The 25,708-nt window shown below is 41.4% G+C and overlaps 1 protein-coding gene across 1 annotated transcript in view; it reads left to right on the forward strand.

Annotated features, from left to right (window-relative positions):
- Window positions 1-25,708, forward strand: part of CACNA1C (calcium voltage-gated channel subunit alpha1 C) — a 614,085-nt gene that overhangs the window by 113,321 nt on the left and 475,056 nt on the right. The gene's annotated exons all lie outside the window — the stretch shown is intronic.

A 25,708-nucleotide genomic window follows, 5' to 3' on the forward strand; every position in this document is an offset into this window, starting at 1 on the left:
AGAAGGACAGAATTATATCTCTATCTGTATCTATCTATATACACAGACACATGTACACCAGTGGTAGGTTTCAAATTTTTTTAGTACCGGTTCTGTGGGTGTGGCTTGGTGGGCATAGCATGGCTTGGTGGGCGTGGCAGGGGAAGGATACTGTAAAATCTCCATTCCCACCCCACTCCAGCGGAAGGATACTGTAAAATCTCCATTCCCTCCCCACTCCAGGGAAAGGTTACTGCAAAAATCCTCATTTCCTCCTGATCAACTGGGAATTGGGAGGCAGAGGATAGATGGGGGCAGGGCTAGTCAGAATTTTTACTACCGGTTCTCCGAACTACTCAGAATTTTCACTACCAGTTCTCCAGAACTGGTCAGAACCTGCTGAAACCCACCTCTGATGTACACACATACACAGACACACAGGAACTACTATTGGGAGGCAAGGAAGATAGCAGCATCAATGTACCATCAAAGGATAAGGCAGGTCCTGATAAGTTCAATGGGAAGAACCATGTCATCAATGCATATGCCCTGCCAGTCATCAGATATCCTGCCAATATAATGAGCTGGCCAAAAGAGGACACAGAAGTTGCCAGTGTGAAGACTTGGATTTTCCACACAATATACAGAGGATTCCACCCCAAGTCCAGTAGCCAGAGACTGCATACCAGACAGAAAAAGGATGGACACCTAGGATGAAAGCCTAGAGCATTCAGGAGTACATCAAGAAGACAGCACCTAAAGCTGAGCTGCTGAGAGAATGCTTGAGGTGGCTGCAGGCATGGGAGGAAGATCAAGCAGAGCAAGTGACATGATAAGATCCTACATGGATGTACAGATAGTTGAATTGGCAGACTTTGGGAAATCCCACCAGTGGCTGGAAAGGGCTAGACTGAAAGACAACACTGAGATGCTAATCATAGCATGACAAGAACAGGCGCTAAGCACCAGATCCATAGAAGCAACACAGGATAGGGCAGATGCAGACTATGGAGACAGTACAAATGTTGTGGCAGGATGTAAGATGTATGCAGGAATAACATACACTAAATGGAGCAACTTAGTAGTTGTACTGTATAAAGGAACATCTGCACAGTGGGTTAGACCCTGCCTGGTCCAGAAGGGAGATCCCACAGGAAGTCATGGAGAATAACAGAGCTAAGATCCCGTGGGACTTCCAGATCATGCCCATAGACAAGGACCAGAAGACAGAAGGAGAGATAGATATAGCAGTGCCAAGTAACAGCAACATCAGGAAGAAGTATGAGAAGCTGGAGAAATACCAGGGCCTGAAGGAGGTTGCGGTGAATGAAGGCCAAAGTGATCCCAGTGGTGGTAGGAGCTCTTGGAGCTATGACCCCTAAACTGGGAGAGTGGCTCTAACAAATCCCAGGACTAACATCAGAGTGCTCTGTCCAGAAGACTGCAGTCTAGGAACAACTAAGGAACTAGGACTGTGATAGTGAACCTATGGCACAGATGGCACATGGAGCCTTATCAGTGGGCATGTGAGCTCAGCTCCGATGCACATGCACGTGCCGACCAGCTGATTTTTGAGCCTTCTGAGCCCATTGGAAATCTGGAAACAGGCTGTTTCCGGCCTCCAGAGGGCTTCCATGGGGGTGGGGAAAGTCATTTTTGCCCTACCTGGGCTCCTAGAAAGCCTCTGGACAGAGCCTGGGGAGGGCGAAAAATGGGCCTACCAGGTCCGCTGTGCCATCCTGTGCCAAAAGTGTGGGGGGAGCATGGGGGGGATCATATGAGCATGCAGGACAGGACACATAAGGGGCAGGACACATAGAATTATGGGTGTGGGCATGGGCACGTGACCCCCCCCCCCACATTCCCCCCACTTTTGGCAAGCAATGGTAAAAAGGTTAGCCATCACTGAACTAGGAACTGCTCAGAAGCCTCAGGCTTCTATAGGAGATTTAGAATTGAGGAAGATATATACCATCCAAAAGGGTGGGAAGAAACTTTGTACAAAAGTTGTTTTACACAGAGTGAAAGTATGATATCTGTTTCTTTTTTTAAAAAAATTCTGGTGTTAGGTACTTGGTTCATCCCTGAGGCCTTAATTGTATGGTTATTTAATAAGGCCCAATTGGTTTGATTCACTCTGTATAATATGCCGGAATCAAATAGGCCATATTTTGGCTTTGGTTAAATGTTTTCAGTGCATGCTCTCCTGTGATTGTTACTAACAATCACAATATATTTAGAAAGAGTAGCTAGGATTAAAGATTTCAGGTATAGTAGTATTTTCCAATTGGAATAATACAGCAAGTGATAATGTGAGTGGGAGCCATTTTTCTCTGCTATGACATTTTCATGTTATAGCTAATAGGTTCTACCAGTTTTGAAAATTTTATAAGGAAAAAAAACAAATCTCCCAGGCCCCTCAGCTGCTGATAAGGATGGGAAATTAGAAGTAAGAAAAGCTAGGAGTGTCAACTGAATGCAGATCAGTAGAGAAAAGTGCTAAGAAATTAATTTTTCTAAGCTCAAAAGGTGTTGATATAAAATAAAAAGATGTCTGCTACTTGGGAAATCTAGGCAAATGATTAAATTTTAGAGACATCACACTGATAATAGCGATATGTATTTTTCAAGACTGTGATTTTCTCAGTTGTAACATAAGGCTGTGAAAGCTAAGCCATCAGGAAGGCTGAGCGAAAAACGGCAACACTGGAGAAAATTGTTGGGAATAGACTTCAAGAAGGAAAAAAAACCCGCCATCCAGAATTAGCTGAAATAAAACTAGTCTGCTCATTGGAAATGATGAAGCTAAAATTGAATTTGGACATGTAATGAAAGGTAAGAGCCTTTCTAGAGGAGACCATGATGCTTCAAAAAGTGAGAGATAATAGAAAAATAGATAGATAGAAGGTGGCTAGAATCCTCTTACGGTAACATAAACATGAGAACCCAAAGAGGTAGCTAGAATCCAGTTGAAGCCAAATGAGGTCCATTAGGTCATGAAGCAACTGAGTGGGTCCAACCAGATGGGTTGATTAAGTCACGAAGCACCTGAATTATGGGATAATAAAAATATGTCTCTCATCTCTTCCAGCCTCTAGGCTTCAAGGCTTCTGTTCCTATTCATATATTTTTCCCCCCAAATTGCCACCAGTCAAAGGGTAGGCTGACATTTTTAGCAGTTTTGTGTATAAGAAAGGCAAAGATGAAATGTTTAAAAGTGGATGGCTTTGAAGGAGGATGTTTAAACTTCCCGAATGCTTTTTATTGAGTCAAGACTCCACATGGAACTTGTCTTTCTTCCCAGTTGAGCATTTTATGTAGCTCTCTAAACAGTCATCTTCATTCGTGTGGTACCGCTTATTTATGTCCTTTGTGCGCATTGTCTTTTTCAGGCTTACCCAAGAGAATGCACAAAGGCATTAAATTTATGCTCATTACTCTAAATGGGCAAATGAGATGTTTGTTTCTCTTATTTCGGTTTTCCCCACCTCCATTTGTGCCTATCAAATATTCTTGGCACTTGCTCTATTACAAAGTGCACACTGAAAGCCAATGATAATGCAATAGACTGGGGTGATGCCCTTGATATTAATGGAGCAGCACTGGGTGTTTTTCCTCACTTGTGTCCTCCCCTATGTAATTCACTTAATTTTTTAAAAAAAACAAAGTGTTTGCTTTAAGATAAATGTCTTTCCAATTATCAGTGTGAATGGAGCGGAGCACAGCACAGCACAGCACAGCACTTTATTGGCCAAGTGTGAGCGGACACCCAAAGAATTTGTCTCCGGTGCAGTGTAGATACAAACAACAAAAGTAATATAACCATAATAATGATACCAATAAGAGAAGGTTGTAGAAAAGATGGGAAGGATAATAGTAATACGCTGTACTACTGTTGTGACCCAGGCCCAAGTAGGTAGTAGGAAACTCAGTCCGTGAAAAAACAAACAAACTTTATTTGAACAGCTGAGAATTACTTCATTCCCAGCGTCATTCAACTCAAATTAAAACAAATTTCTCCTAACACAAATTCCTCAGTCCTATCACAAACCTTGGTCCAATTAGGCAAACTGCCAAAGGCCTTTCTTGGCAAACGTTCAGAAGTCACAAAAATAAATGCAAGACGTAGACGAAGCAGAAGACGAAGCTACCAACGTTGTTTTCCGGCAAACCTCAAACACAGTTACTGGTCTGTTTTAAGTCTTATGGGAGGGACCAATCATTTCTGAGTTGTCCTTTTTGCTTGAGCTGCTCTTGCCTTCTGGCATCTCTTCTTATGCGTGCATTAGGAACAGGCTCCTCCTGTTCCTCTGCCTCACTACTATCAGTCTCTGGAGGCTCTGGAGTCCACACCTCACTCCCCGATGGCCCTGGCCCCACCTCAGCCTCATCACTGTCTGACTCTGTTGCCAGCTCTGCAGGCTGGATCACAACAACTACATGGCTAAATATCCTTAGACATAAGACAGTACTGTGGGAATCAGCAGAGTGATGGCATGAAGGAAAAAACTGCTGTCTAATTATTTTTGGCATGTAATGCCCTGTAGCAGCACTCCGAGGGGAGGTCTTGAAACTGCTTATGCCCAGGATGTGAGAGTTCTGTGGATATTTTCTCAGCCCTACCTGTGCAGTATATAGGTCCTCAATAGAAGGCGGGCTGGTGGTTATGAAGAAATGGATTGAGAGCTACATCTTTTTTCAGCCCTAGAGAAGAGGGAAAACAGACCGGATAGAAGGACCCCATCATCGATCCTTCTTCCATGACCTTTCCCTTCCTGCAAACAAAGAACAGACAAGAAGAGAAAAACGGTACTTAATGTGTGGAAATGTTAAGAACTCTGAGAGCGGCTGGTGAAATAGAAACAGTGCAGTCTCTGCAGTCTTGTTTAGATAACGGTATGCTGCTGATCAAGAGAGGTTTGCCTAATTGTCTGGTTTTGCATCTGACAATCATGAGACCCACATTAATGTTTAGAATTAAAAGTAATTCAGTGACATACACCCAGAAGTATGGCTTCTTCCCATCACATATGCACTGTGATAAATATTAACGTGTACTTAGTTTAAGGGCATAAGAGAGCAGGACGTTGTACAGTGACAGGCACCATATGATCTGCTCCTGATAGTCACACAAGGAGGAGGTTATATTTCAAAGTAGCTTTTCTCAACTTTATATTGGTCTCTACGCCCAACCGTCTCAGTGATGCCATGCTGTCCAGAGAATTCTGGAGGACAGGCAGATTGGGTTTTCCACTGTTCAATAGATTAAGGGACCTCAGCAAAACTGGCTGAGGAACTCTGGGAGTTGAAGTCCACAAGTCTTAAAGTTGCCAAGGTTGATGACTGCTGATCTAGTCCAACCCCACCCCCCACCCAAGTAGACCCTAAACCATTTCTGACAGATGGCAATCCAGTCTCTTCTTGAAAGCTTCCAGTGATGAATCTCCCACGACTTCCGAAGGCATGCTGTTCCATTGGTTGATTGCTCTTAATGTCAGAGAAAATTTCTCCTTATTTCCAGGTTGAATCTCTCCTTGTTCAGTTTCCATTCTGTTCAGTTTCACTTTCCTGTTCTTCGGCATCGTTCTTTGCTTCATTTTTGTCCTTGTTTAGCAACCAGAATTGGGACCAGCAACCAGGTAATTAAGTGAAGCAGTCGCTGAGTGAAAGCCTAACTGTGCTTATGATTTTCAGCTTTCTTTATTTTGTAGAGCTGCAACGGTCATAAATATGAGGATTGGTTACTTTTTTATCACCACCATAACTGCAAATGTTTACTAAATAAGGCGATAGCTAAGACAGGTTTACCTGTAAAAGTACTATTAAAACAATATCACTTTTGGTTTTCTCCTAAATTCTTCTGGGGTTTGTTTGTTTGTTTGTTTATTTAGTCAAACACAACAGTATATATAAGTATAAGCATGAAATAACCATACAAATTGGATACAATCAAGGGGAACATTAGGACAGGGATGGTAGGCACGCTGGTGCTCTTATGCATGCCCCTTACAGACCTCTTAGGAATGGGGTGAGGTCAATAGTAGATAGTCTTTGGTTAAAGCTTTGGGGATTTTGGGAAGAGACCACAGAGTCAGGTAGTGCATTCCAGGCATTAACAACTCTGTTACTGAAGTCACATTTTCTACAGTCAAGATTGGAGCAGTTCACATTAAGTTTAAATCTATTGTGTGCTCGTGTATTGTTGCGATTGAAGTTGAAGTAGTCTTTGACAGGAAGGACATTGTAGCAGATGATTTTATGAGTTATACTCAGGTCATGCCGAAGGTTTTTCCTAATGAAGTCTAGATTAGGGACAAGTGTTTAGGGAAGATGAAACTAACATGGGTATAAAGAGTCAATTTTCATTATACAGCTGGTATCATTTAAACTGTATAGCTTGCACGAATCATTTGGGTTCTGTTTTGTTTCTCAGATTCCTGGAAGAAACATACAATATAAACATACATTCATAGACATGGCTGTAATTAATTTATTTTGCCTGCAAATTGAATAAAAATAATGAAATGATTACCTATGTATGTGCAATTAAAAAAAAAAATTTCCCAAATGGAACATTCTCTTTACTTAAGATACCATATCTCAAAAATAAGCTCTGCCAGTGTCTCACTCAGCATTTCTCAACCTCAGCAATGTGAATTTCAACTCCCAGAATGTGTGGACTTCAACTCCCAGAATGTGTGGACTTCAACTCCCAGAATGTGTGGACTTCAACTCCCAGAATGTGTGGACTTCAACTCCCAGAATGTGTGGACTTCAACTCCCAGAATGTGTGGACTTCAACTCCCAGAATGTGTGGACTTCAACTCCCAGAATGTGTGGACTTCAACTCCCAGAATGTGTGGACTTCAACTCCCAGAATGTGTGGACTTCAACTCCCAAAATTCCCCAGCCAGCATGCTGAGTTGAAGTCGACACATCTTTAAGTTGCCAAGGTTGATGACTGCTGATCTAGTCCAACCCCACCCCCCACCCAAGTAGACCCTAAACCATTTCTGACAGATGGCAATCCAGTCTCTTCTTGAAAGCTTCCAGTGATGAATCTCCCACGACTTCCGAAGGCATGCAGTTCCATTGGTTGATTGCTCTTAATGTCAGAGAAAATTTCTCCTTATTTCCAGGTTGAATCTCTCCTTGTTCAGTTTCCATCCTGTTCAGTTTCCATCCTGTTCAGTTTCCATCCTGTTCAGTTTCACTTTCCTGTTCTTCGGCATCGTTCTTTGCTTCATTTTTGTCCTTGTTTAGCAACCAGAATTGGGACCAGCAACCAGGTAATTAAGTGAAGCAGTCGCTGAGTGAAAGCCTAACTGTGCTTATGATTTTCAGCTTTCTTTATTTTGTAGAGCTGCAAAGGTCATAAATATGAGGATTGGTTACTTTTTTATCACCACCATAACTGCAAATGTTTATAAATAAGGCGATAGCTAAGACAGGTTTACCTGTAAAAGTACTATTAAAACAATATCACTTTTGGTTTTCTCCTAAATTCTTCTGGGGTTTGTTTGTTTGTTTGTTTAGTCAAACACAACAGTATATATAAGTATAAGCATGAAATAACCATACAAATTGGATACAATCAAGGGGAACATTAGGACAGGGATGGTAGGCACGCTGGTGCTCTTATGCATGCCCCTTACAGACCGCTTAGGAATGGGGTGAGGTCAATAGTAGATAGTCTTTGGTTAAAGCTTTGGGGATTTTGGGAAGAGACCACAGAGTCAGGTAGTGCATTCCAGGCATTAACAACTCTGTTACTGAAGTCACATTTTCTACAATAAAGATTGGAGCAGTTCACATTAAGTTTAAATCTATTGTGTGCTCGTGTATTGTTGCGATTGAAGTTGAAGTAGTCTTCGACAGGAAGGACATTGTAGCAGATGATTTTATGAGTTATACTCAGGTCATGCCGAAGGTTTTTCCTAATGAAGTCTAGATTAGGGACAAGTGTTTAGGGAAGATGAAACTAACATGGGTATAAAGAGTCAATTTTCATTATACAGCTGGTATCATTTAAACTGTATAGCTTGCACGAATCATTTGGGTTCTGTTTTGTTTCTCAGATTCCTGGAAGAAACATACAATATAAACATACATTCATAGACATGGCTGTAATTAATTTATTTTGCCTGCAAATTGAATAAAAATAATGAAATGATTACCTATGTATGTGCAATAAAAAAAAAGATTTTCCCAAATGGAACATTCTCTTTACTTAAGATACCATATCTCAAAAATAAGCTCTGCCAGTGTTTCACTCAGCATTTCTCAACCTCAGCAATGTGAACTTCAACTCCCAGAATGTGTGGACTTCAACTCCCAAAATTCCCCAGCCAGCATGCTGAGTTGAAGTCCACAGATCTTCATGTTGCTGAGGTCAAGAAACACTGGTCTCACTAGCCCAGGGGTCTACAAACTTGGCTCTTTTAAGACTTGTGGACTTGAACTCCCAGAGTTCCTCAACCAGAAAAGCTGGCGAGGAACTCTAGGAGTTGAAGTCCACAAATTTTAAAAGAGCCAAGTTTCCAGACCCCTGCACTAGCCTTTCCCTTTAGTGCAGGTTAATTTGTGTGTTTGTATGCATGGTGGAAAGCAGATGCCTCATTGTGTATCTGTCTTTGCATCCACTGATGCAGATGCTCCCTTAGTTTCATTATTGTTGTTTTATGTTTGGAAATTTCAAAGTGTGGTCGTGATTTTTTTTTATATTAACAGAAATCAAATTATTAATTCATTATTCCAGACCCAATTCTAAAAATGAAGCTATCCTCTGTTAAAATGTACTTGTAAAGAATCATACAGGTGACCTTGGAGAAGGGATGCAACAACAGCTAACTAAAAGTGATTTACAGGAAGAGAATATTAGAAACTTAAAGGTGCAAGACAGAGGGAAGCAAAATGGTGTCGGGCTTTTTGGTAATAAGAGCCGTGGTGGCGCATTGGTTAGAATGAAGTACTGCAGGCTACTTCTGCTGACTGCCAGCTACCTGCAGTTCAACAGTTTGATTCTCATTGGCTCAAGTTTGACTCGGCCTTCCATCCTTCTGAGGGCAGTAAAATGAGGCCCCAGATTGTTGGGGCCCATATGCTGCCTTTGTAAACTGCTTAGAGAGGGCTGTAAAACATTGTGAAGCAGTATATACTGTAAGTCTAAGTACTATAGCTATAGCTATATCAATTAAGGAAAGTCGCAGTATTACAGGTAATCCTTGAGTTAAAATCACAATTGAACCCAACATTTCCATTGTTAAGGGAAACAGTTAAGTGAGTTTTGTTCTATTTTATGACCTTTCTTGCCACAGTTTTATTTTATGACCTTTCCAATGAATCACTGCAGTTGTTAACTTAGAAACATGGTTGTTAAGTGAATCTGGCTTCCCCATTGACTTTGCTTGTCAGAAGGTCACAAATGATGATCACATGATCCCAGAATACTGCAACTGTCATAAATACAAGCCAGTTTCCAAGCATCTGAATTTTGATCATGTGACTATGGGGAATGCTGTAACAGTCGTGTGAAAGTCACTTTTTTCAGGGCCATTGTAGCTTCCAATTGTCACTAAATGAATGTTTGTACCTGTACTTGTGGGGGTCTGTCTGCTGATGCTGGCCACCTCAAATGGCTAACATCAACCTTGAAGCCCTGGCACCATTTTCCCTTTCTCCTTCTTATACCAAAGAGAGTTAAGATGGAACTAGTTTTAGTTTTTCCCCGCCCTAATGTTCTATTCCTGGCCCATGTCATCTTTGTAATTCTTTACAGTACCTGCCTTTTTGTTTTGGGCCCATTGCTTTACATTTATTTAGATAGCTGGTACAGTTGTTCCAGTTGTATAACAGAACCCCAAATAGCAGTTCTATAGTTACACAGGGCAATGTAAATATGCATAGGAAGTAAGCAAAGATCAGTTCTAGGGGAATAAGCATCAGATAATCCAGTTGTAAATGTAAAATAATTAAAATTACAATGAATGAAAAATCAGAGCCACTCTATTACTTAGACCCAACCTGAACTAAGCTTCATAAAAACTAGGGAGAATGCATGTTATTCATTACTGAGCTATACTTTTCTCTGACACTGAGAAAAATGATAGACTCGGGGGTCAAGAACATATTCTACATGAGAAAGGTTGAAGGTTCAACCCATGACACGTTTTCATAGCTCTGGGTAAGACCTATGTTTGGAACCCTGGGAATTGCCTCCAATCACTATAGATCAGGGGTGTCAAACTCATTGAGGGCCGCATCAGGGTTGTGTTTGACCTTGGGGGCCTGGAATGGGCATGGCCATGGTGGGCATGGCTAGGTCGATGTTACTCCTGTTGGGGGGCGCCTGTGGTGGCCTGAGTGCTCTGCCAGTGAAAACAGGCTCCCAAGCTCCATTTTCAGCTGCCACGGCCTCCTGCAACTCTCTGCCAGTGAAAATGGAGCTCGGGAGGGTGACGTGTGGCCCTCCCTAAGCTCTGTTTTCATTAGCAGAGGGTTGCAGTACGTGGCCGTCACATGGCCCTCCCGAGCTCTGTTTTTACTGGCAGAGAGTTGCAGGAGGCTGTGGCAGCCGAAAACTGAACTTGGGAGTCTGTTTTCGCTGGCAGAAGCACTGCAAGCTGGTCCTTTGCTGTTTCCAGGGTGGCCCCACGGGCCAGATCTAAGTACCACACAAGCCGGATCCGGTCCCCGGGTCTTGAGTTTGACACCCCTGCTATAGACAACGTTGAACTGTGCAAATCATTTTTTTTACTCAATATAGACCAGCTGTATTGTTTAAATAGTGGGTGACCTCCAAGCTCAGACAGTATTGTTGATTCTGATAGGGATAAAAGGAAATGAGGCAAGACAAATGAATGTCATGCCGTGGCCTAGCCGGGAATTCTACTGTTCCTTGCCACTCCTAAACAGCAAGCTATGCCTTGCAGAAGATACTATTCTCTGAAGAAGCAGCCCAGCTAACTCCACCTTTGTGGGCTGTGATTGGTTCCTATAAATGGTTGGTACTCAGTTTTACCTTAGCAACATAGCAATGACAGTGTAAGCAGAACTTGAAGCTTCTCCTATGTATAAGGAAAGCATTTGGTAGATGCAGGATGAAGAGATATTATTCTGTTCTCTTCAGATATCAAACGTTGATCTGAGCTCAGCTAGTTTGTAGATTTATTGCCGAATCTTTGCTGGGCGATAGTCAGAAGAATGATCTGGGGGGGGGGGTTCTGTTTTTGTTGCTTTGAATTTGAGCCTGGGTTTAGTTTGGTTTGTTTGATCCCAGAAGTGAAGATCTTGTTTTGGGCTTTCATTATGGCACAATGCCTGACCTTTCAGCAAATGGCTTCTGCTTTCAGAACTCTTAGAGAGCTGAGATTGTGCCCAGTCCTGTTTCTGTTATTTTCCTGTTATTCTCATATTCGCAGTGCTGACTCCAAAATACTTGTGCATATTGCTTGCAATTTTTGTTTACGTCAAACCATTTGGCATCCTAATGCAAGAATCAAATGAAGACCAGTTTTCAAGACAAAAGCAGTTCAAACACCTAGCTAAAGAAAAGGAGAAGACTAGAATAGAATAGAATAGAATAGAATAGAATAGAATAGAATAGAATAGAATAGAATAGAATAGAATAGAATTTTTTTACTGGCCAAGTGTGATTGGACACACAAAGAATTTTTCTTGGTGCATATGCTGTCTGGGTACATAAAAGAAAAGATACCTTCATCAAGGTACAACACTTACAACACTTAATGATAGTCATAGGCTACAAATAAGCAATCAGGAAACAATCAATATCAGTATAAATCGTAAGTATACAAGCCACAAAGTTACCGTCATAAGTGGAAGGAGATGGATGGTGGGAACGATGAGAAGATTAATAATAGTGCAGATTTAGTAAATAGTTTGACAGTGTTGATGGGATTATTTGTTTAGCAGAGTGATGGCATTCGGGGAAAAAAACTGTCAGCTTTGTCTGGGGAGAGAATCCAGTAACAAAAGAATCCCTTTGAGCAAGATCGGTTTCTGACACACCACCCCATTTTAATGTTCAATAAAAATGGTTCATAGAGCCATGTTGTCAATGTCTATCTTAGAACTTGGAAAAAATTTCCATGGAGATACTACATGGTTTTTTACTCATCCAAGCCTTTCAGCCCAAGCCATTTTGCCTTTTGGACTGAACAAGATGGCAGTAGCCCTTATAAACATAATTGAAAATTGCTTCAGCATTGGAAAGCATCTCTTTATACAGAGCAGACTGAGTGGCAGCAGAATACTTGTTCTTCTGTGCCACACTGCCACTCCAGTCACAAAAAAAGGCTGCCTGACTCTGATCGTATGACCAGCCCTCCTTGACATAGCCAATTCTCCCTGAATTGAGTTTTCTGACTTTAAGTCCCATTTTGAACCCTGAGAACATCTCATTTAATCCACAGAGCCGTCATCTTCCACTTCCTAAAGCTTATATTTCCAAAACCTGTTCCTGGTAATTCCAAAAGTAATAAAAACCGGAATCTTTACTTCTGCCAAAACAACAGATAACACAATTTTATAATCTGTAAGCAAATAGATTATGCAGGACATAACATGCTCGCAGGGGCATAAAGCAGTTAATGGTTCCTTTTTTATGGTGGTGTTCCTAAAACCCCGTGTACGTGCATTGTCAAAGGAAACAAAGTGTTACATTTTGGATCTGGATTTTTCTCATTTTTATTTCCGGTGCAAGTCATAGTGAGCATTCATTAAGTCACGCTGGTAACTGGAGGGCCGTGTACGGCAAACAGAACCTGACGATCCAGCTATCTCTGGTGTTTACACCAGATTTTGTATAATCTCTTTATTTTAGCAAAAGACTGCATTTTGAAAGAGCAGGTCACAGGGGAGGATAGATCTGAGAGATGAGTCATCGCAAAAGGGCTAGATGGAGTTGTGAAGATTTTCCACTCTCGTGTGTTATTTTGTAACTGTTATTAAGTTGCTGGAGGGAGGAGGGGGAGATGGGGCCTTTTCTATGTAGCTAGGCTGTTACCTTGTGAGAAGTGATTCCATCAAGGTGACTGAACACTCCTGAAATGAAGCTCTTAATGAATGAGGTGACAAATCTTTTTATGAAGAGGTTTTTCATGATTGGGAAAGGATTTATCTGTATTTTGTTTTGTTTTGTTTTGTTTTGGATGTTCAGAAGAAGCCAGGTCAGATTTATCTCCACAGCACCTGCAACAGATGTAGAAATGAAAAGACAACTATAGCTTTGTGGTACTACATGCAAACAGTCTCAACCATGGACTCTGTTGTGTCTCGCCCGCTCCCCCTGCCGCAGCTGGGCCCCTCTTATCTCCTGCCAGACGCTGATAGTTCGGAAGAATGTCCTGGCATGCCTCCAGGCCCCAGCCCTGGCACCATGCCCGGACAGGCCGAGCAAGACGAAGGGCCTGACGTGCCTTCAGCCCCCAGTCCTGGCACCATGCCCAGGCAAACGGAGCAACTAAACCTCTCCCCCACAGCATGTGAGACTGAAGAATGTGAGGCCAGTCATGAGCTAGGATTGCCAACAGCTGGAGGCTGGAGAGATCCTCGCTTCCGGAGAGTGGAGAGGCGACGTCAGCAAAAGGAAGGGAGGGGCAGGCCTGGATAAGTGCTGAGTCATGGAGCCACACCCCATGGCCTATATAAAGGATCTGCTTTCTGGCATTCTCTGAGTCAGGCAAAGTCTAACTTGGATTGCTGAAGTCACTTCCTGGTCTCCTGCGTGCCTTGAGAACTCTGATAGGACTTTGGTAGAGCTGCAGAGGCACGCTTGATACGGACTTCCCCAACCCGGCCGTCAGCGGAGGAGTGGGACACGACAGACTCTCCACTTGAAAATTAGTCTCTTCTATGGAAGAAATGGGAGAAACAAAATCCCCAAGAGATGGTCCAGTCTCTGTAAGGTAAAAGGTAAAGGTTCCCCTCGCACATATTTCCGATTCTTAGGGGATGATGCTCATCTCCATTTCAAAGCCAAAGAGCCAGCGCTGTTCGAAAATGTCTCCATGGTCATGTGGCCGGCATGACTAAACGCCAAAGACGCACAGAACGCTGTTACTTTACCACCAAAGGTGATCCCTATTTTTCTACTTGCAATTTTTACATGCTTTCGAACTGCTAGGTTGGCAGAAGCTGGGACAAGTAACAGGAGCTCGCCCCGTTACAGGGCATTAGGGATTTGAACTGCTGAACTGCCGACCTTTCGTTCAGCAAGCTCAGCATCTTAGCCACTGAGCCATCATGTCCCCAGTCTCTTTACAGACCTCTGTACTGACCTCTATTATAGACTTTCTCTATGGCTTCAGGCGAGCCTTATAGTTAAATAATATAGCAGAACCACTAAAGAGTTGAAAATGCTATGCCAAAATGAAAAAAAGCTGTTAGGATTTCATATGTTACCAGGTGGCCAGAAAACACTTCAATAATATCTGCACAAACCATTTATAGTTGTTGGCTTCCTAGAAGGAACTCTGATAGACAGCAAGCTAACATATAACAGGGATGAGTTGAACTCAGTGAGTGTTGCATTCTGGTTTTTTTTTAGCCTGTTGCGTGTCTGTGTATGCACACCCAACCTGTCTGGCTCCAAAACCCAAGAAAGTCAATGTTTATTATAGTCAAAGATCCAGAGACCAGAGCAAGTTAAAAATACTCAAGGAATATCCCGTTAAAAATTCTAGAATAAAATAATAAATAACACATAAAATCTATATTAAAATCACAATTTGGCATCCAATCTGTCAGTTGCACACAAGCAAAACACAGCATGGCCTAACTATAATATATCAATCCTTAAACTGTGAGTCCTGGAGCCATTAAATACAAAAATGCAAGAGAGTTACACTTTGCTGCATTAATTGTGTATAATAGCTATGATGGATTAATCACCTGCTTCTGACTACTCCCCAAGAATGTCATATTGAGTCTCTTCTAAGTAGTTTCCTTTGTTGTTCCTCACTTATAGACAGAAATACGAAACTAAAGCAGATTACTTGCAGCATAAAACATATACTCTGGGAACTACTACCCTGTTTCCCAAAAAATAAGACATTCCCTAATACTAAGCTCAATCGGGCTTTTGAGCGCATGTGCTAAAATAAGCCTCCCCTTGAAAATAAGCCCTCCCCGAAAATATTTAAATGCAGAGCTGGAAATCAGGTAAGACGGCAAGAGGAGCTCCATCTTGTCAGCAAAGCTGGCTGAGGAACTCTGGGAGTTGAAGTCCACAAGTCTTAAAGTTGCCAAGGTTGGAGACCCTTGAACTACATTGTGCTATCTCTTGCTCAACTGGAAAGCACTCTGTCCCTTCTGGGAATCCATCACACTACCAAAGCAATTGAGTTTACTCTCTTTTGGATCAGTTGCACATTAAAAATGGTTCAAAAGTAATGCTTGCTCAGTATTTTTGACCAAATTTACTTCCATTGATTTGCCATAGATGGGCCAGATTGAGCTCTGTTGTGTGGGTGTGTAGGGGCAGGGGCTCAGATGGGAAGAAGAGAAGAATATTCAGAAAATGTAGTGTAGATAGGTTTTTATGCTTTCTACGTGCCTTGGAAATTCTTTAAGCATCTGTGCCGGATGACACCTGCCTATAAAAGGAAGAAAGTTCAATTTCTCCAATTACTTGCTATGATTACATAATTTGCCCCCAAATGACTGTCTACCTAGTGAACATATGTGATGATGCATAACTTTGTGGATAGAAGCTCCCTTCCTTCCTTCCTTCCTTCCTTCCTTCCTTCCTTCCTTCCTTCCTTCCTTCCTTCCTTCCTTCCTTCCTCTCTCTCTCTCTCTCTCTTTCTCTTTCTCCCTCCCTCCCTCCCTCCCTCCCTTCTTTTTCTTTTTTTCTCTGAAGCCAGGAATTCGAGTTTTACTGCTGGTAGAAAACAGATTGGGAGCTAATGGCTTTTGTTTCCTCAGAGCTGGGGGAAGAAACAATTTGCCTTATCCAGGATTATAACTTGAACTTTGACATCTGTTGCCCCTAATGCTGTCCATTACATTTTGTCAACAAGATCCATCTTAAGATAGAAGAATCCTAGAAATAGAATCCCTGGCTGTTGACATCCAATCTCATTCTTTATATGTTTTGGAGTTGGTTGGTTTTTTGCTTTCCCTGGGTCGCCTAACCTTAGTAACATCCTGCCTAATGGAGGATTTTGCAGAAGCCTGAAGCTTGCACATTTCTGTGTGTCTTTAGTCTCTTTAGCAGCAATTAACAAGGGTTATTTTTTCCCCTCTGATGCATCAATGTGACCACTATTACTTTTTAAATTTTTGGACACCAAATTAGGGAATACTGCGGTATGTAAAATATAAAAGTGTAATTTTTAAAGCATAGAGGCGTACATGCATTCTTTGCCTCTTGGTTATTTTATTTTATTTTTTATTTTATTTATTTATTTATTTATTTATTTTGTCGAGTACGTATTAGATAATATATATAAGTATAAGTATGAATTGAATACATAAAATGAATACAATTAAAGGGAGCATTAGGACAGGGATGGTAGGCACGCTGGTGTTCTTATGCACGCCCCTTACAGACTTCTTAGGAATGAGGTGAAGTCTACAGTAGACAGTCTAAGGTTAAAATTTTGGGGGTTTGGGGATGAAACCACAGAGTCAGGTAGTGCATTCTAGGCAGTGACCACTCTGTTACTGAAGTCATATTTTCTGCAATCGAGTTTGGTGCGGTTTACCTTGAGTTTGTATCTATTGTGTGCTCGTGTATTATTGTGGTTGAAGCTGAAGTAGTCATTGACAGGTAGGACATTGTAGCAGATGATTTTATGAGCTATGCTTAGATCTACCGAAGGCGGTGTAGTTCTAAATTTTCTAAACCCAAAATTTCAAGTCTGGTGGTATAAGGTATTTTGTTGCGAATGGAGGAGTGGAGGACTTTTCTTGTGAAATATTTCTGGACATGGTCAATTGTATTAATGTCCGATATGCAGTGCAGTTAAAAATAGATTTTTGTCCCCATGTCCATAGACTGTCTTAGGCTGAGGTCTATGCATGCTTAACCTAGGTGCAAGCTCCATTGAATACAGTGAGTTTTCTCAGGGTAAATATGCATACCATTATATTGTTGGAAGTTACTGATGTTTTCAAGAAAAAAAACCCTAACTGTTTACGTAAGGATAAATCCCACTCATCCTTTATATAGCAGAGTCCCAGGTGTTACTGATCAGTGACTGAAAGTGAAGCCAGTGAATTCTGCTGTGCTTAGAAGATCAACCACATTAAGAGATGATGGTTGGAACACCTTCTTGGCAGAGAGGGAAGCTGAAGTCACAAATCAGCTTTGTCTCAAGAGACTCATAAGGTGTTTGTGTATTCAACCTGAAAAACCTGACATAGAAAATGTTGCTTTCGGATTTCCAGTGCATGCAAAATTTGTTGCGAATTACATCCATTGGAGAGCGAAAGATGGAGAATATATCTAGCTGAAAAACCTTCCAATTTGTTCTAATTGGCTTAGAGGCATGTTTCATTCTCAATTTCTTCCCTCGTCGGTTCTCTAATTTTATATTGTGTAGTCAGACTGGCAACAGCCAGCCGAGTTTACAGGACACAAGAGGAAAAGCACCCATTCATTCAATGAGAATTATTGCATTCTCTATGTTATAGTAATTATCTATGTAGCACCATATTTGCACTTATTGGGGACTTGCAAAGAACAGGTCTCTTTCCAAACAGGTTAACCATCTAAAAATACTCAGAGAGAAAATAAAGGAAGTAGGAAAATGCAATATCATGGTAGCTTAAGGCTTGATGCTCTGAGAGGCCAATTCTTCCTTTCTTAGCTTGTCCATCTGTCAAGATCTAGAGCTGAGCCCAGTTAAGCGATACTTGCCAAAATATCAGGAGCTAAAAAATGGAAGCAGCTGTGTAGGAGATGGATGTAGGATTCATCTCTTTCACAGATGCTCCTCCCAATGTGCATTCTAGTCTTTCCAGGCCAAAAACATAGAACCAATAAAAAAAATATTCAGAACGGAGGTAAAGTACTCTGCCACAATGGAACAATGAAGACTAAGTGTAACCAAGCAATGACTGTCCATGTATGGCCATGGAGGAAGGAAAGTTCTGAGATCTCATTTGGGTCGGTCAACGGGGCCAGAGATTTATTCTTCTGAGCTTTTGGACTTATGCTGGAGCCCATCTTCGGGGAATTCCTCTTTACTGAAATACGGGTTTTGGGCTGTTCTGTGAGTTGTGTTTATGTGGTGCCTTCCTATTGGTTGATTGGTATGTTGATGGCTGGCGATTGGCTGTTGCTTCTTTGTGCTGCCAAGCCCTCGGCTCCTAAGTATTTGATAAACTGGTGGTAATTCAGCACTTCTGTTAACTGACAAGGGGCCTGTTTCCCACGCTTCAATCAACTCCTTGAAGATGGGCTCCAGTATGAGAACCGAAAGTTAGGAAGAGTAAATCTCTGGTCCCGGTGACTGACCCAAGTTCGATCTTGCATTATTATCCTGGGACACATATATTTGCCTTCATTCATGAAGGAAGGATGGTTTGTAAGGACAGAAGGAAATAGAGACGTATAGTGAGAGGTGTGGGTATAAGCTAGCTGTAGCTGTATTGCCCCCCCCCACTTCTTCTATATGTAAATTCCTTTGCTGGCTATTTCTTCTTTAGTTGGAATAATGTGATAGGCTTGTGCCCATTTAGAGGTACGTACAATCATTTTGTGCATACATATTTCTTAGTCATTTCAGCGACAAAAAACATTCTCTCAATTTACTAAAAGCTGTTTATTCGCAGCAAATGTCAAAATAGCTGAAGTACTTACATGTTTATCACAGCATTCTGGGGATTGGACCAGCAACTCCTGAATGCTCCAGAGGTTTTTAAACTCTTTTGACTTTCTGAATTTTCCTTAGGCTTGACAGTTTGTAATCGCCTCATTAGATCGTGAAATTCCATTGTGGAGCACTTAAAAATCACAAAAACATATTTCACAGTGACACCTGTGTTTTTCTGGTTGGTTTTATAGTTTCCTATCTTCTATGGAATATAAAAGATTGAATGCAATTGGTTTTTGCTTGAATTTTGGCTTGGGCACAACACAACAATACAAATTTGAAAGTAAAAGACTATTTTGAAAAAAAGAACAGGGTACTGAATTGAGTACTTAAACAGATTTTGAAAATAAAATGCAAGGATTTGAACACTTAAGCAGTTTCTAATAATAAACTACTGACTTAGATAAGAAAGACCCTTAACAGGAGCACTTGAAATGGTTTGGAGAAATAAGCACTGTTCTGGATAAGAAATTACTTTAAGTTTTGAAGCAAATCTTCAAAATAAAGTGTTCTTTTAAACCAGCACTGTGGTGGAATGCTATCTAGATTCCAAGAAGGACTGCTTTCCAGAAGACAAACAGACAGCAGATCTTGGAATGTTTGGTTGGCAGAAAGTGGGTTAAAATGGCTCTTCCCCAGCTTTTCCCAAGTATGTCTACTGTTGCTTTAGTTGCTTTAGTCTGGCTAGATTCTGTCTATTGTTGAACTCTAAAGGAAACTACTTTTAACTAACCCCATTCTTGGGGGATTGACAAGCACGGCCCTTCACTTTATTCCCCTCAATATTTAGAACATAGAATCATAGGGCTGGAAGGGACCTCAGCGATCATCTAGTCCAGGGGTCTCCAACCTTAGTAACTTTAAGGTTTGTGGACTTCAACTCCCAGAGTTCCTCAGCCAGCAAAGCTGGCTGAGGAACTCTGGGAATTGAAGTACACAAACCTTAAAGTTACTAAGGTTGGAGACCCCTGATTTCTAGTCCAATTCCCTGCCCAAGGTAGGAGACCTTATACTATTCTGGTCAAATGGTTCTCCAGTCTATTTTTGAAAATCTCCAGCAACGAAGCACCCATAATGATGAACCGTACCTTGATGAACGTATCTTTTCTTTTATGTACACTGAGAGCATATGCACCAAGACAAATTCCTTGTGTGTCCAATCACACTTGGCCAATAAAATTCTATTCTATTCTATTCTATTCTATTCTATAACTCCAGGAGGCAAGCTGAATTAATTGTTTTCTCTGTCAGAAAATTTCTCCTTACTTCTAGGTTGGTTCTCTCTTTAACAATCTTCCATTCATTATTTATCCTGCCCTCTGGTTCTTTGGTGAATAAGTCAATCCTGTCTTCTCTGAGAGAGCCTCTCAGTTACTGGAAGAAACTTTTGTAACTTTAAAGTTAAAGAAGGGTAATTAAAGAAAAATGTTGATAGTTATGGTCAACAAAATTGTGGTATTCAGCTGGTTCGGATCTGTTCGGGTGAACCAGTAGTGGCGATCACAGGTGGGCCCGCCCACCTGCCCCAGCACTATGCTTTCCTATTTAGCCACGTTTTTGAGGCCAGGTACATGTGCGGAAGGCGCGCGCACAAGCAAAGCACATGCGTGGAAGGTGCGCGTGCGAAGCGAGTGTGGGCGGGGCGAACTGGTGGTAAAAATATGTGAAACCCACCTCTGCAAAGATTCCTTAATTAATGAAGACAACCCATACCACTGTGCTTTCCAGCCCCTCGGATCCAGCAATTTCTGCTTTGTACCCTGGCTATTGCTACTCACCTGCAGTCTCTCAGACATTCTAATCATTTGCATTACTGCCAACTTTTGAATGCTGAGAACATGCAAAGAATGCTGGGAATCAATAGAGGATCATTAGAGTGATACAAATTCGACATTCCATCAGTTCTCTGCTCCCAGAACTGGGGGTAACAAAAATCCCCTTCACAAAGAAAGGGAAAGATGGATTGCTTATTTCACCCCATGTTTAGTACATATATTTTAGTAAATGTATTTGGCTGGGTGTGTGGTATTATTTTATTTACACAAAATGACAGTATACACAGCAAACGAGATAATTATGCTGGATTTCGTATCACAGATCACTAGTCGAATACTTCCCAAGCGTTTAGGACTGCGTGATGTATCGGCGAATTATGCGAGCAGATCCCAGTATGGTGGCCTTCTGCAGCTGACCAATGGTGATCTTGTCAGCGCCAATTGCCTAGGTCTATATTTATTATATATTTATTATATTATATTTATTATATATTTATTATATTTAGTAAATATATTTGGCTGGGTGTGTGGTATTATTATTATTATTATTATTATTATTCTTTATTCATTAAATGTGAAATTCAGTCAACTGAACATTCAAAAAGGCATCACAAATACCATTGACTGGTGCTATTGGTTGATATGGGTTGCTGCCAGCATCATCATCATCATCATCACCATCACCACCACCACCACCATCATCATCATCATCATCATCATCATCATCATCATCATCATCATCATCATCATCATTCTCAGTTGTTGCGGAAGGGGAAAATTGGTTGACTTTCAAGATGTCAGTGCTGTGCCAAAAGCTTGCACCATATTTTCTAGCATGTAACTTTTCCCAACAAGTGCAATTAGTTTATAGTCTCTGTGTATCTCTGCATTCAGGCATTTAGTGTGAGAGGCAAAGAGAGTTATAGGAAGCTTGCTCATACTGTAGTTGTGGCTTTGGGGCTCACAGTTAAATTTATTGTATTTGTTTATTTCTTAGTTTCTTATTAAATACTATCTTACAGCAAAGGAAATTCTGCATGTCGTTTGGAAATTACTTATTTCACAGATGATCGTTGTTAGCTTGTCTTCTGCTGCATTGGACAGTGGTTCATATATACTTATATAGATTTTAACATCACATCTTTGGGTTGATAGATTTAGGTGGCTTTATAAAGAGATGGATTCATCAACTTCATGAAGAGATGCTAGGCAATTTTTATATTGGGATTAGAGTTAGCTGACCTCTCAATATTAATTGCTGTGGAATCTCGGCAAAAGAGACCCACTGCCCACATCCTTTGCTTGCATGCTTCTTAGGGGCATTTGATGGGCAATTCTGATCAACAGGCTACTGGATTTAGATTTTCCCTGTGATCCAGCAGGGCTCTCCTTAAGTTCTTAAATTAGGAAAAGAAATCTGAAGCGATTTTAAAATCTTTTAAAATCTGAATTCTATTTCTCTCTCTTTTTTTTTAACACTCCCTCAAATCACTTCTCAAAATGCAGTTTCAGCTGGCACTCCCTTTCAGTGTGACTAATTGCCTTATTTGTGATGCTCTTCTTGTCTTACTGAGATCAGCTTCACTCTTAAAACATACTCTTTGTATTCACAGCCCTTTTTATGTAATGTGTTTTCAGAATGAGACATTCTTAATTCCTGTCTTTAAGTGCATTCTTGTCTTTATCTGAAATGTGCAACCCATTACTGATTTTCTACCCAAACATGCTTTTAGGTGAAATAACCTAGAAAGGTTTCCTCTATGGGTAAGTATACAGGATCCTACTGTGTTTCCCTGAAAATAAGACCGGGTCTTATATTATTATTTTTTGCTCCAAAAGATGCATTAGGGTTTATTTTCTGGTTAGGTCTTAATTTTGGAGAAATACAATACTAATTGCATCCATCTGGCTGATGATCTTAACTGGGGCTTATTTTTGGGGTGGGGCTTATGTTACAAGCATCTTGAAAAATCATGTTAGGGCTTATTTTATGGTTGTGTCTTGTTTTCAGGGAAACAGGGTATGTCATACCACCTTTAAAGCGTTTCATGGCATGGGACCTGGTTATTTACGGGACCGCCTACTGCGACCAATGGCCTCCCAGCGACCAGTGCGCTCCCACAGGGTGGGCCTCCTTGGGGTACCATCGGCTAGACAATTTCGGTTGGCGACCCCTGGGGGAGGCCTTCTCTGTGGGGGCTTCAACCCTCTAGAACGAATTACCACCTGGTATTTGCCAACTCCCCGATCTCTGGACTTTTCGACGCGAGTGAAAACATGGTTGTTTCATCGCACAGGACTGGCCTGATAGTTTTAATTGGGAATTTTAAACGGGTTTTAAGGAATAGCCTAAATTTAAATATTTCGTTTTAAATTATTTTAATGTTTGTATACTGTTTTTTATACGGCTGTAAACCGCCCTGAGTCCTTCGGGAGAAGGGCGGTCTAGAAATTTAAATAATAAATAAATAAATAAAATAAAATGCCCCTGTCGGAGTCTGAATCCGAAGGGGAAGAGGAACAGCTGACAGAGAGTGAGAGAGTAGATCCATTGGCTGTGGAAAAACTGGGGAAGAGCAAAGTCAGGCTGGGCAGAGCAGGGGAGAGATAGAACAAGGGAGAGGGGGTTCAGATGAAGACCAAGGTCCACCCCCTCCTCATCCTAGGCAGCGCAGGGAGGAACAGAGAAGAGAACAAGGTGGGTTGCGTGGCTTACGAGGGATGAAAGGGACCTGATCCTCTTTACAAGGCACAGCTGCTGATGGAGTTTAAAAGTAGAGGCAAATGGGAGGGGTGGTTGTTGGGATCAAATACTGAGTTTATCTGGTGAAGCCTGGCATCCTCCCAACTGGTTTGATTTACTGCTGTGCTACTTGACTTGTGGAATTCCTTATTCTGCTTGCCCTTCCGGATTAATTACCTTGTCTTGCCTTTGGATTTTTTGTTAGAAGTTCTCTGCTTACAACATTTGGGACTGAAGTGTTGCCAGCCAAAGATTATTACAGGTTGGTGGAAGAGCTCTCTCCAGGCCGGAGAGTTGAAAGGGACATTGGGAGCACAGTTGGTGATAATAAAGGGACTCATATTGTTCTCTGACTGTGTTGCCATTGTGTCATGCCCCGGGTCATCACAGGGTAGTTTAAAGCTTTTAATAGTTTGTATCAGCCACGGGCAATGTAGGATCTAATACATTGGCTGTAGAACTCTGTCATGGACAGAGGAGGAGGAAGAGATTTGGAAATTTTCTTTCCATAGCAAAAAATAAAAATAAAAAAATGCACAGCACAAAGTACAAAAGAAAATAAAGTGATTTCACTTTGAACATGATTTAAAGATCACATGCTTTTTGGCCTTCAGTGAAAGTTAACAGTCTCCAGTTTACAAAGTTTCTGTGTGGGTTCAAATGCCTGCTTGGTCTACCACTCACTGGGCCTTGGGAAAACCTGTTCCTTGTACATGAAATACATCCACATTGCATATTTTATAACCAATTTCAGACTTCTTTAAGTATTAATGGCCTCCTTCTAAAGTATATTGGAATTTAAAATTCCATGAAATGACCATGCCGTATGCCGTTTAGGTCATGTCTATGAGTAGTTCTTGACTTACGACTACAGTTGAGACCGGAAACCTGATAGTTGAGTGAAACGGTCATTAAGCAAGATGTTATGTGACCATTTCACTCAATGAACACAATCCCAGTTGCGGTCATCAAGTAATCTCCTGGGTCACAAAATGGATGGATTCCCAGGTATGAAGGAAAAGGTACCTTGGGGTTGGGAAGACCTTGGGAGGATCATCTTAGGAGCTGAAAATCTGCTGAAATTCAAGTAGGATTTTCAGATCTGAAGCAAAGAAACATTTGCATGCAGCCTTCTCCAGCTGACTAAGGCAGGGGTCTCCAACTTCGGCAACTTTAAGACTTATGGACTTCAACTCTCTGAGGAAAATTCTGGGAGTTGAAGTCCACAAGTCTTAAAATTGCCAAGGTTGGAGACCTCTGGACTAAGACACCATATCCTCTTTACCTTACCATGCTGCATCTCTGCTCTCTATTTGGATTTTAGCTCCCTCTTATCTCTGGAATCTGCTGAAAGAACTGCCTGTTGTGGAAATTCAGCTCCCCTCCATGAGGAGGAATGCATATTTCAATCTTACATATGATTAAGTAATAGACACTTTATCCATTATTGCTCCTCCCATTTTTTCCCCAACTAGAAGAACATGTTGCAGCCATGCAAGGGACAGGTGTGGTTTCTCCTTTTTACGTTTGGTCCAATGGTGGGATTCAAATAATTTAACAACCGGTTCTCTGCCCTAATGATCAGCTGGGTAGACATGGTTCGGTGGTCATGTGACTGTGTAGGCATGGCCAACTCAACATCACTCACATCGATGGGCGCTTCGCCTTAGCTATTACAATGTAATAAGGGTTAACCCAAGAGGCAGTTTCTGTAAGCAGGGCAATGAAGATTAGGCTAGAAACAACACCAGAATGTTTCCTTCCTGCCTTCCTTACAGGATTAACCCTGTAAAGGGGGAAAAAAACAAAGTAAGATTTCTTCCAACAACTGGTTCTCCAAACTGCTTAGAAAGTTAACAACCGGTTCTCCCGAATAGGTGCGAACTGGCTGAATCCCACCACTGCTTTGGTCCCACTTGGGTGTGAAATATTTGAACCTGTACATAATGGTATGTTCAGAACCGGAGAGATTTTCACTATTTAATATAACAACAGAGTTGGAAGGGACCTTGGAGGCCTTCTAGTCCAACCCCTGCCCAGGCAGGAAATCCTACACCATCTCAGTCAGATGGTTATCCAAAATTTTCTTAAAAATTTCCAGTGTTGGCGCATTCACAACTTCTGCAGGCAAGTCGTTCCACTTATTAATTGTTCTAACTATCAGGAAATTTCTCCTTAGTTCTAAGTTGCTTCTTTCTTTGATCAGTTTCCACCCATTGCTTCTTGTTCCACCCTCAGATGCTTTGGAGAACAGCCCAACTCCCTCTTCTTTGTGGCAACCCCTGAGATATTGGAACACAGCTATCATGTTTATCAGTTAAGAGAATAGCCTTCTTGCAATTTTCTATAGAGACAGCTTGGAGAAG

The sequence above is a fragment of the Ahaetulla prasina genome, chromosome 7 (assembly GCF_028640845.1).
Source record: "Ahaetulla prasina isolate Xishuangbanna chromosome 7, ASM2864084v1, whole genome shotgun sequence".
NCBI classification, from domain to species: domain Eukaryota; kingdom Metazoa; phylum Chordata; class Lepidosauria; order Squamata; family Colubridae; genus Ahaetulla; species Ahaetulla prasina.